The 14,897-nt window shown below is 40.1% G+C and overlaps 1 protein-coding gene across 3 annotated transcripts in view; it reads left to right on the forward strand.

Moving 5' to 3' along the window:
• The window catches only part of MTUS2 (microtubule associated scaffold protein 2), a 570,271-nt gene that overhangs the window by 12,321 nt on the left and 543,053 nt on the right, over positions 1–14,897 (forward strand). For 2 of the 3 annotated variants that reach the window (XM_030308514.1, XM_030308551.1), the window contains exon 2: positions 9,876–9,948. The gene's annotated coding sequence lies outside the window, so the exon portion shown is untranslated. Of the gene's footprint in view, positions 1–8,519; positions 8,883–9,875; positions 9,949–14,897 lie in introns of those variants that run through there. The other variant, XM_032593161.1, reaches the window with a different exon arrangement.

Below are 14,897 nucleotides of genomic sequence, written 5' to 3' on the forward strand. Positions count from 1 at the left end.
GCAAATGAAACCCAAAACAAGTAGAAGGTAGGAAATAATAAAGACTAGAGCAGAAGCAAATAAAATAGAGAATAGAGAACAGTAGAGAAAATCAATGAAACCAAAAATTAGTCCGCTGAAAAAAAAATCAACAAAATCGACAAACCATTAGCTGGCTGACCAACAGAAAAATAGAAAAAGCTCAATTCCTGCAATCAGGACTAAAAGAAGGAACATCACTACCCGCCTTGGAGAAATAAAAAGGATCATATTATGAATAATTTTATGCCAATGAGTTATGATAACCTAGGTAAAGTGGAAAATCCCTAGGAAGACACATGACTACCAAACTACCCAAAAAGAAACAGAGACTTTGACGTGACCTATTGTAAGTAGAGAGATTTAGTAATGAAAGAAATGCTCACAAGGCAAAGCCCAGGTGTGTGTGGCTCCCCTGCTAAAGTCTGCTAAATATTTGAAGAAGACTTGATGGTATAGCACAGTCTCCTCCAGAAAATGGGAAAGGAAGGACCATTTCCCAACTCATTGTTTAAGGCCAGTATTACTTTGATACCAAAACCAGACAAAGAGATCACAAGAAAAGTACAGCTGACTCTGGAACAGTGCAGGGGTGAGGGGCATTAATCCCCCATGCAGTTGAAAATCCACATATTACTTGACTCCCCAAAAAGTTAACAAATAGCCTACCATTGACTAGAAGCCTTACTGATAAGAACTACCGCATATTTTGTATATTTATTATTTATATGTGTTATGTACAATAAAATAAGCTAGAGAACAGAAAATTTTATGAAGAAAATCGTAAGGAAAATACATTTACAGTACTGTATTGAAAAAAATTGTACATGAGTGGACCCACACAGGGCAAACCCATGTTGTTCAAGGGTCAACTGTATAAGCTGATATTTCTTATGAATATAGATGCACAAATCTGTAACAAAATACTAGCAAACTGAAGCCAGCAACATATAGAAACGTTTACATGCCGTGACCAAGTGGGATTTATCTGAGGAATCCAAGATTGGCTTAACGTATGAAAACCACTGCAATGTACCTTATGAATAGAATAAGTACAAAAACTTCATAATCATCTTGATAGGCATAGCAGAAGCACCTAACAAATGCCAAAAGCACTTCATGATAAAAGCATTCACAAAACTAGGAAGAGAAGGAAACTTCCTTGAGTTGGTGAAAGGCATTTACCAAAACCCCAAAACTAACATAATACTTAATGGTGAGGGACTGAATGCATCTCCCTAAGATAAGGAACAAGATGAGGATTCCTTCTTTTTTCTTTTTAATTTTAGGGAGAGAGGAGAATGCTATCAGGGGAGGGGCCCATGGAGAGAGAGAGAGAGAGAGAGAGAGAGAGAGAGAGAGAGAGAATCCTAAGCAGGCTCCATGCTCAGTGCAGAGCCCAACACAGGACTTGATCCCATCACCCTGGCGTCACTATCTGAGCTGAAATCAAGAGTTGGAGGTTCAACCGATTGAGCCACCCAGGCACCTCCCATTTTTTTGCATTTATTCAATTATTTTTTCAGAGGTTCTAGCCAAGGCAATTAGGCAAGGAAAAGAAATGAAAGGCATTCAGATTAGAAAGGAAGAGGTAAAACTATTTTGGTTTGCAGATGACATGATTTTTAAAAAATATTTTATGTTTATCTTTCATCCAAATTTAGTTATTTAACATGCAGTGCAATAATGGTTTCAAGAGTAGAATTCAGTGATTCATCACATTCAACACCAGGGCTCATCAGAATAAACGCCCTCCTTAATACCCATCACCCATCTAGCCCATCTTCCACCCACCTCCCTCCATAAACCCTCAGTTTGTTCTCTGTCATTGAGTAGATGACATGATCTTATACATAGAAAATCCTAAGGACTACACACACACACACTTAGAGCTAATAAGTTCAAGGTTGCAGCATATAAGATCAATAAACAAAAATCATTTTTATATGTTTGCAGTGAGCAATTTGAAAATGAAATAAAATTCCCTTTACAGTAGCATCAAAAAATAAAATACTTAGGGATAAATTTAACAAAAGGCATTCAAAACTTGTACACCCAAAACTACAAAACATCACTGAAAGAAGTAAAAGATAAAAAAGTGGAAAGACATCCTCTCTTCATGGATTGGAAGACAATGTTGTCAAGATGGTGGTGCTCCCCCAAATTGATCCATAGCTTCAGTGCAACTCGTGTCAAAATCCCAGTTGCCTTTTGAGCAGAAATTGACAAGCTGATCCTGAAATTTATATGGAAATATAAGAGACTCAGAAGAGCCGGAACAATCTTGAAAAAGCAAAACAAAGTTCAAGGACTTGCATTTCCTGTTTTTAAAAGTTACTACAAAGTTACAGTGATAAAGATAATGTGGTATTGACATTAATACCATCTTATAGATCAGTGGTATAAAATTGAGAGTCCCGGAATAAGCCTTTTCAGTGATCATTGATTTTCAACAAGGGTATCAGGACAATTTAGTGGAAAAAGAGTAGTCGTTTTAACAGATGGTGCTGGAATAACTATATATCCACATTCAAAAAAATGGAGTTGGACTCTATTTTACACTACATACAACAATTAACCCGAAATAGCTCATTGACCTAAATGCCAGAGCTAAAACAGACCAACAAAAACTCATGGAAGAAAAGAGGAGTAAATCTTCATGATCTTGGATTAGGCAATGAATGGTTTCCTGGATACAACATCAAAAGCACAAGTGACAAATATATAAGTTGGGCTTCATAAAAATTAAAAACTTTTGTGCTCTAGAGAATATCATTAAGGAAGAAAAAATACAGCCCATAGAATGGGACAAAAATTTTGCAAAACATATACCCAATAAGGAACTTGTATATGAAATATATAAAGAATGTTTACAACTTGATAACATAAAGACAAATAACTAAAAAGTTGAGCAAAGGACTTGAGTTGACATTTCTCCAGAGAAGTCATACTTATGGCTAATAAGCATATGAAAAGGTGGTCAACATTATGGGTTTAGGAAGATAGAAAAAGAAAGCACAATGAGATATCACTATGCACTCACTAACATGGCTAACAAAAAATACAAGTAACAAGTGCTGGTAAAGAAAACTTTGGAATCCTGATATGCTGCTGGTGGGACAGTGAAATGGTGCAGCCACTTTGGAAAACAGTTGCTAGTTACTCAAATTATAGACATAGAGCTACAATATGACCCAGCAATTCCATCCTAAGCATATACTCGAGAATTAAAAATTTATATCCACATAGAAATGTGTATATCAATGTGCACCTAATATCCCCAACTGGATACAGTTCCAGTACCTGTTAACTGATGAATTGATAAACAAATAGGGCATATTCATATAATAGAATATTATTCATCCATAAAAAGGAATGAAATACTGGTAGACGGTACAACATGGGTGAATTTTGAAAACGTTTAACTGGCAGTAGACAGACACAAAAGGCCACATATTTTGTGATTCCATTTGTATCAAATATCCATAATGGGCAAATTTACACAGAAAATAGATGGTTGTGAGGGGTGGGCATAAGGAAGGTGGTATATCTGCTGATGGGGTCGGGGTTTCTTGGGGGGTAATGAAAATGTCCTAGAATTTGATAGTGGCAATAGTTAAACAACTTATGAATGTATTAAAACTACTGAATTGTGTCCTTTAAAATGGTGAATTTTGTGGTACGTGAATTACATGACAACAAAGCCGTTACTTAAACGATTATTCATCTTGATTACGGAGTTTTTCAGTTTCCCTTAAATTATGTGCCCGAGGCAAATGTTTTGCCTCTGCCTAGTCCTGGCCCCACTTTTCTCTACTGGCCTTTGCCTCAGAATACATAAGATAGCCATATTGGAAGATTAAAGACCTTAGGAGTTACATGTGGAGAACCAACAGTTGATGGTGGAGGCGAACTCCAATGAGTTGATAGAATTCTGAAAGCAACGTTCTGTGAGTCTTTTAATGTAGGAGAAACCTCTTTATGTCCAGCAGGGCCAGGCTATGTGACACTGCAGTGTGGTCTTGGATGTCTGTGCTCTGTAATCACTAGGAAAAGTTAGCATCCTCTTAACAGATTTATTAGCAAGGAAGAGAAAGGCTGTACTTCCTAGAGTAGCACTGTTCAATGGAAATGTAATGTGAGCTACATATGTATTTTACATTTTCTAGTAGCCACATTAAAAAGATAAAAAGAAACACATGAAATTAATTTTAACACATTTAGCCAGATATATTCAAAATATTATTTTAACATGTTGAATATCTTACATTCTTTTGTCATACTGAATCTTCAAGATCACGTGTGCATTTTAAACTTATAGCACGTTCCAGTTCAGACTAGCCATATTTTAAGGGTCCAGTAGGAACACGTGGCTAAGTGGCTACTGTATTAATAGTTATGGAGTTGTTTTTGTAAAATCAGATTCAAGAGACACAGTGTGGTGTACTGGCTTTGAGTTGCATCCAGGTTCAAATTCTGGTTTTGGCTCTAACGCTGTATTTATTCCTAAAACATTTATTGATATCTGTTCTTGAAAAGTTATATAGCCCATATCCATGAGCTACATGTAATAGTGGGGAGAAGTAAAGTCTTACTTTATTGTTATGACTGCTACATTGAAGGAAGTAGTCAGTTCTACTTGGGTAGGGGCCGGTGGTGGTCAGGAAGGGCTTCATAAAGAGGTGAAGGTCGAGCTTCATCTTGGAACATGAGGTAGATGAAGGGCAGAGGCAGAGTCGGGAAGGCTTAAAATAGCACTGCGCAGGAAATTGCTTACTTCTGAGCAATTGGTTCAGCTAGAGTGTGGATGTGAATGGGTGGCTGAAGGAGTGGTGTGGTTGAGGTAGAGTTAGGGACCATGTTTTCGGACGGTACCTGAAAAGGAGTTTAGAATACATTCCATATTAGGCAGTGGGCACCACCAAAGAGCTTGAAAAAGGAAGTCACAGGTGACATTTGTTCTTTGTCACTTGACCTTTCAGACCTGCCCCTCCGTCACCTCTTTGCAAAACTGGGATCCTGAAATTTAGAGAGTTGCCATGAAGATTAAATGTAACATGTCTGATGGTCCAGCCCAGACTCTTGAATTGAGAGACTGCCTCTCTGGTAGTTTCCATCTGTTGCCCCAGCACATGAAGTGGCTGTGCTCCAGTGTACCCAGGGAAAGCTTTCCAAAAAAATAAATTCTTGAAATTCGAGAGTAAGTCTCCGGGTGCTGTCCAGGAATTTCTGTGTGTAAAAAATTCCCTCAGTGATTATTGTGTAACCACCTGTTCCTGTTTTGCACACTAGTGTGCAGAGTTTACTTTCCCAGCCAGTTTGTTGTGATTGTTTTTGTGCTTTGAATATGGTATATCTTAGTTAATGGTTATTTCATGTGTTCCTCCATAGTTTTGGATGTGGTTTTGATCAAACGTTCTCATTGCCATGTAGTATTCCATTGTGTGCTAAACTGCAATAAATACTTGGTTATATCAGTTATGAGTTGAACACGGTTTTTCCAAGAATACTATTCTGACTCAAACCAAATTTATAAGCATCTGTCTGATAATAGATATGTACACCAGCTCCTCAACTTTATGTCCTATTGTTTAAAAATACTGTCTGTACCTCAAAAGTCAAGATCAAATCGATGTACTTTCTTAATTTGAAAACTGTGCTCCAGGGTTTTGTGTTCTTTGCTCACTCTAAAAACGAATCATTTTGTGGGGCGCCTGGGTGGCGCAGTCGGTTAAGCGTCCGACTTCAGCCAGGTCACGATCTCGCGGTCCGTGAGTTCGAGCCCCGCGTCGGGCTCTGGGCTGATGGCTCAGAGCCTGGAGCCTGTTTCCGATTCTGTGTCTCCCTCTCTCTCTGCCCCTCCCCCGTTTATGCTCTGTCTCTCTCTGTCCCAAAAATAAATAAACGTTGAAAAAAAAAAATTAAAAAAAAATCATTTTGTGTGGGGAGGGTATGGTTGTTTGCAACTTTTGTGTTCATTTTGTCCTTCTATATGAATTCAAAAAATATTTCTCTATTATTTTTACCTACCATTCTAACTAAGTTTAGCATTCACTCTCTTTTTAAAAGTTTTTATTCAAGTATAATTAGCATACAGTGTTATATTAGTTTCAGGTGTACAATATAATGATTCAACAATTCTATACATTTCTCAGTGCTCATCAAGATGAATGTACTCTTTTTTAACATTTTTTTGGAGAGAGAGAGAGCATACAAGAGAGCACGAGCAGGGAGAGGGGGAGAGAATTTTAAGTAGGCTCCACACCAGATGTGGAACGCAATATGGGGCTCGATCTCATGACCATGATGACATCATGGCCTGAGCTGAAATCAAGAGTTGGGCGCTTAACTGACTGAGCCACCCAGGTGCCCCAAAATGAATGTACTCTTAATCCCTTTCAGAGGTTTCACCCATCGCACTGTCCCCTCAATAACCTCCCCTCTGGCAACCACCAGTAAGTTCTCTGTATTTAAGAGTCTTTTTCTGTCTCTTTTTTCTTTTATTCATTGTTTTTTGTTTCTTAAATTCCACATATGAGTGAAATCACGTGGTATTTCTTTCTCTGATTGACTCGTTTCACTTAGCATTATACCCTGGAGTTCCTTCCATGTTGTTGCAAATGGAAATATTTTATTCCTTTTTTATGGCTGAGTAATATTCCTGTGTGTGTGTGTATACACATATATATATACTTATCACATTTTCTTTACTCATTTATCTATCGATGGACCCTGGGTTGCTTCAATATCTTGGCTATTGTAAATACTGCTGCAGTAAACATAGAAATGCATGTATCTTTTCAAATTAGTGTTCCCATTTTCTTCGGGTAAATACCCAGTAGTAGAGTTACTAGATCATATGGTAGTTCTTTTTTTAATTTTTTGGGGAACCTCGATGCTGTTTTCCACAGTGGCTGTACCAGTTTGCATTCTCACCAACAGTGCACGAGTTCCCTTTTCTCTGCTTCTTTGCCAACACTTGTTGTCTCTTGTGTTTTTTGTTTTAGCCATTCTGAGAGGTGTGGGGTGATATCTCATCCTGGCTTTGATTTGCATTTCCCTGATGATAAGTGTTGTTAAGCATCTTTTTATGTGTCTGTTGGCCATCTGCGTGTGTCTTTAGAAAAACGTCTTCTATTCATGTCCTCTGCCCGTTTTTAAATTGGATTCTTTGTTTATTTTTTGGTGTTGAGCTGTATACAGAGTCCTTTTACATAGGACTCTAAGGCCTTAGGTAACACCTGCTCCCCTTGCCTTTTGTGTCAGCTTCCCAGTTTTGGTGCCTGGTGATGTTCCACAGACCTTGCTCTGATCTCAGTGATCATTACCAGTGGCCTAGGCTCCTCTGTGTGAGGTTGACCAGTTGGTTCTTAGGCAGCCTCTGACTTCACAGAGTGGCTTTGCTTAGTTATTACTGGGCAGCTTCCACACATGTATGTATAGTCTCCACAGACCTTAGCTAGCTCTCCTTACCTACGTTCACACTCTTGCTCGATCGCTTTATTAACGTAATGTTGTTTTCTAACCGTCTTTCATAATGGGCAGTGCCGTTCCAGCTGGTTTATTAATTCCAGGCTGTGAGATTTGCAGTAGCTCTTTATCTGTAGCTATACCTATTATAATAATAATGATTTCCTTCCTCTGTTATTGTTGGTGCTGTCATTTAGCTATTGCCATCATTAACACATTTGCCTTCAACATTATAGTGGTCCACAGTAGATTGCATATCTCTGTTTCAAAGGGAAAGTCAGTGCTAGAACAGTGAACAGTGCCTCTGAATGTAGGATAGACTCTCCATGCATTTTTTCTCCTGGTCTTATGTGTTTTGAAATTCTGATTGGATATGAACAAAACAATAGGCTCCACCTGGCATGTCATCTGGGACTCTGTAGTAAGAATGCTGATTTTTAAAAAATGTTTGTTTATTTATTTATTTTGAGAGAGAGAGATTGGCCGAGAGAGAAGGAAAGAGAGAATCCCAAGCAGGCTCCGTGCTGTCAGTGCAGAGCCCAACATGGGGCTTGAGCTCATGACCCTGAGATCATGATGTGAGCTGAAATCAAGTCAGACACTTAATCAACTCAGCCCGAAATCAAGAGTCAGACGCTTAATCAACTCAGCCACCCAGGTGCCCCAAGAATGCTGATCTTGACCTTACACCTTTTCTTCAGATAATTAATTTTCAAAAGCAAGGGAATGTGAAATAGATAAACGGTACTAAGAAGAGGTTAAAAAGTTTATTTTGCAACCGGCTGCTTGTTCACGCAACAAAACAAAACAAAGCAGTTTATGGTAGGCTGCTCATTAACAGGTCTCCCCGTAGGAGGGAAAATCAGTTAAACCATTTCTGCTCCATCTCAGAAGACAATACATCGTAGGAACGGGAAACTTTTCGTATCGGGGGTATCCCCGTGGCCTCTCTTCTGTTGGATTTTAGTTCCAATGGTGTTGTGCGTGCCTACATTACGTCCCTAGTGTCGGGGGTCGCTTGTGGTGATGGTGTGCTGGTGTCCGTAGCAGTGGTGCGAGTGGTGGTTGTGGCAGCTCCTGAGATAGACGGGTTGCTGAATATATTAGACGAGTGAACGTCCCCGTCATTCCATCCCGACGTGGACCTGTTTAATGTTCTCAGTCTCGTGTGATGCTTGCTGCCATGTCAGGGCTGGGTCAGTGAGTGGGCAGCCCTCTGCTTTCCTCCCCACCTTGTTCCTCACTTGCTCTGACTTGCCCTTTGGCCTGCCCTTCTTAGAGATCTGCGTTCTTACTGTCTCCCTTTGCCTTCTAGCCCTCAGCTGTCCTCTCTGCCACACACTCTTGGAAAAGACTCTGGATGTTGCAAGGAGGAAGCTGAGAGGGAGGCGGCAGTAAGTAAATAGACTGGGTGGGAAGAAAGAATCGAGGAGGTTCGCTCAGGCCCTTCCAAATGCTGGAGGCAATTCACTTGTTGCCTCTCTGGTGCGAGGAAGGTGTTAAGTGGGAGTGGAAACAGTGAATACCCAAACCATGGACGCTGCTTAGGAAAATGATGTGTGCCGAGCAAAAGGTAGTTTTGAAGATTTAGTTGTTTTCCGGTCCTTTTTTTTTGACTGAGAAAAATGATGACGTTGTCATTTTTGAGGTAAACGGTGGTTGGACATCACCAAGTCTCTATGGCTGAAGCTTATAATATAGCAGGCATTCTGTGGCATCTACTGAAGTAGCATCTGGGAGGAAAATTTCTTTTTTTTCTACCACCTAAAACTAATCTTGCTGGATAATTTAGAGAGGAAAGTAATTTTTGCTGTTTTTTTTTTTAAATACAGTTTTATTAGATTTAATTAATACTGTCAATATTGTGGGATTCATAGTTCTCTAGTTCTTTATTTTTTTTCTGAATAAGGACAAAGTAAGAATAACAAGGTATAAATTTGGTGCCATTTAAGAAAATTAGGAACTACCAAACAGACATAATTATTCATGTATCAGAGGTATTCTTCCTCTGACAAAAGCCAAGTCTTAAGTCTGTAAGATACTTCATTTATATGGTGTATTTAAGAATCAGTTTTTAGATCATTAACTACTTGAGGGGTTAAGATAGAAGGAAAATTGAAGTAATGTAATTCACTGAGGATTAATCTGAAAATAAGATTAAGTATCTCTAAAATCCCAGACCCAGCCAATGGAAAAATGGTTAAGTTCATGAAACAGCTCCACTTATGAAGAGTTTTGTTAGTGGTACAATTACTGCATGGATTCAAGCCCTTCTGAACTAACTTTATTTTTCAGGGAGAAGAAGTATTATAACGAAGTAACTGGTTATGCTTTTCTATTTCTGTGTCCTTCCTTCTAGGTGTTCACCTCTCTTTTGCTTTTTTAAGGTTTCCACACCTGGACCGTCAACTAAGGCAGATTGTCACCAATGGCAGTAAAACTCGTTTTCTGGAGGTCAGGGTGAGTTTCTGTGGCTCTCTACTTGATTTAGTATTTCATTCAGCTTGGGTTCCTGGCACTCAAAGTAAACAGTGATAAGTTTTTGGTGGATATTATTGATGACAAAAGTCAATTAAAATGAATTCTATGAAAGCTTAATTTTGCTTTTTTTAAAATGTGAGGAATCTATTCAGACATTGATGAAACTCAAGTTCAAGCAACATGTTTTGTTAATGTTATTAAATTTGTGGCACGTGCTTATAACGGATATCTTTTTCCTAGCAGTAATTAATCTAGCACAAAAGGTTATCGTGTTATTGTTAACATGTGTTTAGTAATATCAGTTGACAGAAAGAGGACAAGGGGATACAGGTGGTACTTAGGGGCTTGCTTTGAGGGGAGGATGTGCTTGATCGCTGAGGTTATTGAGAGAGAAAGCCCAGATTGGGGGCGGGGGAGAAAGTTAATGCAGTGCAAACAGAGTTTATGAAACCAAGAGCAGATGCTTTAGTGAACAGCCAAGACCACAGAAAGTTTAAAATGTTTGAGAGGAGCTATTCCGAGGGCTGCTGCTGGCCCATATGGCATTTTGTGCAAATTAGACAATGGCACCTCTTCCACAGACATTTTACTTCCATGTGACGGAAAATTGTCGAACTATACTGATTTTTACAACAAGACACTTTCTTGCCATATGCTGGAAAATTGCAATATAAATAATCAAATTATCCATCTTTAAACCATCGGTGTTGTAACAAAGATGCACAGTTTTTGAAATCGTAGAGATGCTAATGATGTGATCGGTGGCCTCTTAAACGTGGTGAACTTGCACAGTACACAACTTGAACAGATGCCAGGCTGGCTTTGCTTTGTTGGGATTTAATTCAGGGTAGACTCTAAGGAAGGGAAACTTTACTAAGTCTGGTCATTGGGGCAGAGGATAGAAACAACAGTGTGGGGTATGGCTTTCACTGGACACTTGGGTAGCATGAAAGAAACTTGTTAGAAGGACAGTAGCTTCTATAGGTTTGGAGGCCGGAAGGGGTAGCCTGAGCTTTCTAGGGGTAAAACTAGGAAAGGAAAACCTCAACTTTTATGTTTTAAATCAAATTTATGCGTGAGTTCCTGAGACTTAGTGATATAGAGTGTATATTTTCAGAGTGCCAACCTTACTCAAGCGGGCTTTATTCTGTAGATCACCACCTCTGTGATGGGCTTATTCTGAAAGACTATTTAAACTTGAGTGTTTTGTCCCAGTAAAAGGGAGCTACTTTCAAAATGTTGAGGGTGTTCATGGAGCACCTGGGTGGCTCAGTCAGTTGGGCAGCCAATTCTTGATTTTGACTCAGGTCATGATCTCATGGTTTCTTGAGTTTGAGCCCCACATCAGGCTCTGTACTGACAGTGTGGAGCCTGCTTGGGATTCTCTCTTGCCTTCTCTCTGCCCTCCTCCCCCACCCTCCAAATAAGTAAATAAACTTTAAAAAGATGTTGAGGGTGTTCAAAATGGATGGATGGCTCTTCCCTGCTTAACAATTTTTTTATTATTATTTTTTCTGCTTAACCAATTTTTAAATTAATCTTCCGATGAGACAAAAAGATGTGAAGTTGATGTTAATGGGTAGATAGCGATTGGTAAATACAGGGTAAGGAGGATGCAGCAGTATTTTAGGACAGCAGGTGGAGAATGTGGCTGATGACTGATATGTTAAAGAACAGATCCAGGAAAAAAAACTTAATGCAGTGCTGATAGGTGGCAGTGGTTGCAGGAGTGGTCAGGGTGGTGGTGACAGCCGCCATAATGTTGATGACTCCTGTGAGGGAGGACATGGAAGGAAAGGATGCCAGGCCATGGAAACAAAACATAGGGCCTAAGAAGAAGCTTCGGCATCCTTAATGCTGATGACAGAATTGATTAGAGGGAAATTCAAGGAGCTCCTCTTTGTGGAATGCCAAGTTAGTTTTCTTATTGTATCACTTATCCGTCCCCTCCTCTCTCAAAGGACACCATCTTACGTTAAGAATGACAATAAAGAGACCTTAGAGAGTAGTTCTAATTCCAGTGAATGTTGATATTTATCTCCCATACCCCAGCTCATGGCCCTCATTGCTTTCGTGTGTGTGTGTGTGTGTGTGTGTGTGTGTGTGTGTGTGTGTGTGTGTGTATGTGGTGGGGTTGATGCTCTGGGTACCGAAGCAGAGGAACACATGGTCAATTCAGAGAACCATTTAGGTGATTTAGGGGAGAGGCCCTGGTGTTGTTTACATGTGAAACCTCTCTCCCCCACCCCTGCCGCATATACATGATCTATGTTTTAAAATATTTTTTAAATGTTTATTTATGTTTGAGAGAGACAGAGACAGAATGCGAGCGGGTTAGGGGCAGAGAGAGAGGGAGACACAGAATCAGAAGCAGGTTCCAGGCTCCGAGCTGTCAGCACAGGGGCCGACGTGGGGCTCGAACTCACGAGGCATGAGATCATGACCTGAGCCAAAGTTGGACGCTCAACCGACTGAGCCACCCAGGCGCCCCTACATGATCTATGTTTTAAAGAAAGGTATTTTGTGGATGTATTTGTTTTTAATGAGTGGAGGGTGCAGAAGGAAATGGGAAAGCGGGTAAGGGAGGCTTATATAAATCAATTCCCTCCCACCCTCGGATAATTGCTTAGATGTTGTTTTGCTTTGTGGATATTAAGTCTGATTTTTTTTCTCTGCTGTTGGAATACCAAGGAAAGAGCAACAATAGGAAGATGTTCTGGGGTCTGATATTTGGCACCTGTGATACTGAGCTGATAAGTTCGTGTTCCATTTTCCTTACCTTTCAGTAGGGAGAAGGATATTTGCAGTTAGAAAATGCTGAGGAAGTCTTTGTGAAAACACTAGCTTAACAAATGTTAAAATGGCACAGAATAAGGTACATAACAACAGTCTAGCATTCTCATTGTCATTAATCTTTGTACTTTTGGATTAAAACATTTTATCGCTACGTGGTCCAAATAATCGTCTTGATTATTTTTAATAAGAGACCCTTTATGTTGATTATATAAAGATGTAGATACACACTCTGACGTAAGAGACATGTAGAAAGAGTAGCTTTTAAAAAGGAGTCTTAGTGGGGTATCATACGCTAGAGGTTGTTCAGTTAGGCATATAGCACCCTGTATTAATGCATGCTCAATGGAATGGAATCACTTTACAGTGTTTAAATGCCAATAATATCTGACTCAGAGCAAGTGCTCACTTACTCCAGTGCTGTGCTGAGCTGACCACACTCCTTTGTCTCCTTTGTTCCTTAAACACCCTGCGAGGTAGATGGTGCCATGGCCCTCGGTTTGCAGCTGGGGCTTGTAGCCAGCCTTGCCCTTACCCACTAGGTCTGCTGCCCCTTTGGACACTGGATGAAATCTTGCAGACTGCTGAAAGTGTTTTTCATTTCTCAAACTCTATGCATTTCAGACCAGCCTGGCTCAGTCCTCATAATATGAAGCCTGATAGCTTCACACACGGAATTGCTTTAAAATTGAGCAAATAATTCTATCATTAGAGGGCACCTGCTGAATAAGGCCAGAGGAATCCTAAAAATAAATTTGCACCACATAATGAGATGTGAGGGAATTGTCGGTTACAATTTGTTTCCCAGAGACCTTAGAGATTTTTGAAGAATATGTTGGGTTTTTTTTTTTTTTTTTCACCACTAAAGAAGGTCCTGTGCTTTGAAAATATCTAAATGTCAAATAGGACCGAAATATTCTCAGATTTTTGAGGATTGGAAGAAACTCAGCAGTGTGTGTGTGTGTCTTGTTTTCTGCTTTAGCATTATCTTGAGGAATAGATTAGAAACTCTAGGGTCTCACAGTCCCATTATTTCAGGGAAGGTGAGGTTAATATTCTTCCATATCTGCCTTTTCCTTAGAAAACCCAGGAGAAGAGCCCAAACACATTTTAATATTTAAATCCATAGATGCAGAGCCCAGGGTTTTAAGAAATTGGTTGTTGGGGGAGGGGAGGCAGAGCGAATAAGTGTCACATGGCTGATCCCGTTAAGATGATGGACACCACGTAGGTTTCTTTGTTGTCTGTTTCTCCATGTGTCCAAGACTGTACAGTTTTCCATGCACTGCTGTCTCGTGCTGTTAGATACATGCTATTATCTGGCCTCCGTAGCTAGGAAAGAAACCCGTGTTCTGTCTGAGGTGAGGTCAGATTTTATTCAACTAGGTCGTCGGGGCACACACACGGGGGCCTGGATCGCACTGGCACTGTGTCGTCTTTGGTAATTAAATGGGTCAGCATGCCAGCAGCACACGCGATGGCTTCACTCCCGCTATTCGAGGCAGGTAGCAGGCAGCCGTGTGATACTTGTACACGCGTCCAGTTAATGATGAATTACGACGGGAATCCTGGAAGGGCTCCTGCGAGTCTCATGTTAAGTCAGATGAGTTCACTGTAGTTCAAGTTAGCACAGAAATCACAGAAGAATTAAAAATGGATGGGTTATTCAGATGTTTTATGAGTCACTTTGAGGACATCTTAGAATAATGTAGACTCTGCCCGCCCCTTTCCTCTTGGAAGCACTGAGAACCCGAGCTGACATAGCCATTTGGCGGGACTTCCTGGGGCAGCAGCCTGGGACCTTCGTGAGGAGAGATCAGTTGGAGATCCATTTCATGTTCTTCTTTTGAAGGTTGAGTTTGGTTCCAACTATAGGAGAATGAGTTAAATGGCTTTTAAAATACGACTTTTTAAGATTTGCTTTTGCCTGAAAAGGATTTTGCATTTAGCTTTTCATCATATTTTTATAGTCATTATTCATTGTACTTGCCATCCTGACCTTTGAAAATGCTGTGTGCACACGTGTGTGCGTGCGTCTGTGTGTTTGATGTGCTCTTAGGGTGAGGATACACCGCTTCGATGCCAGGATGGGCAGGATGACCTTCCCACAAGTGGTTGTTGACCTGTGCAGGTTG

The sequence above is a fragment of the Lynx canadensis genome, chromosome A1 (genome assembly GCF_007474595.2).
Source record: "Lynx canadensis isolate LIC74 chromosome A1, mLynCan4.pri.v2, whole genome shotgun sequence".
NCBI lineage: Eukaryota > Metazoa > Chordata > Mammalia > Carnivora > Felidae > Lynx > Lynx canadensis.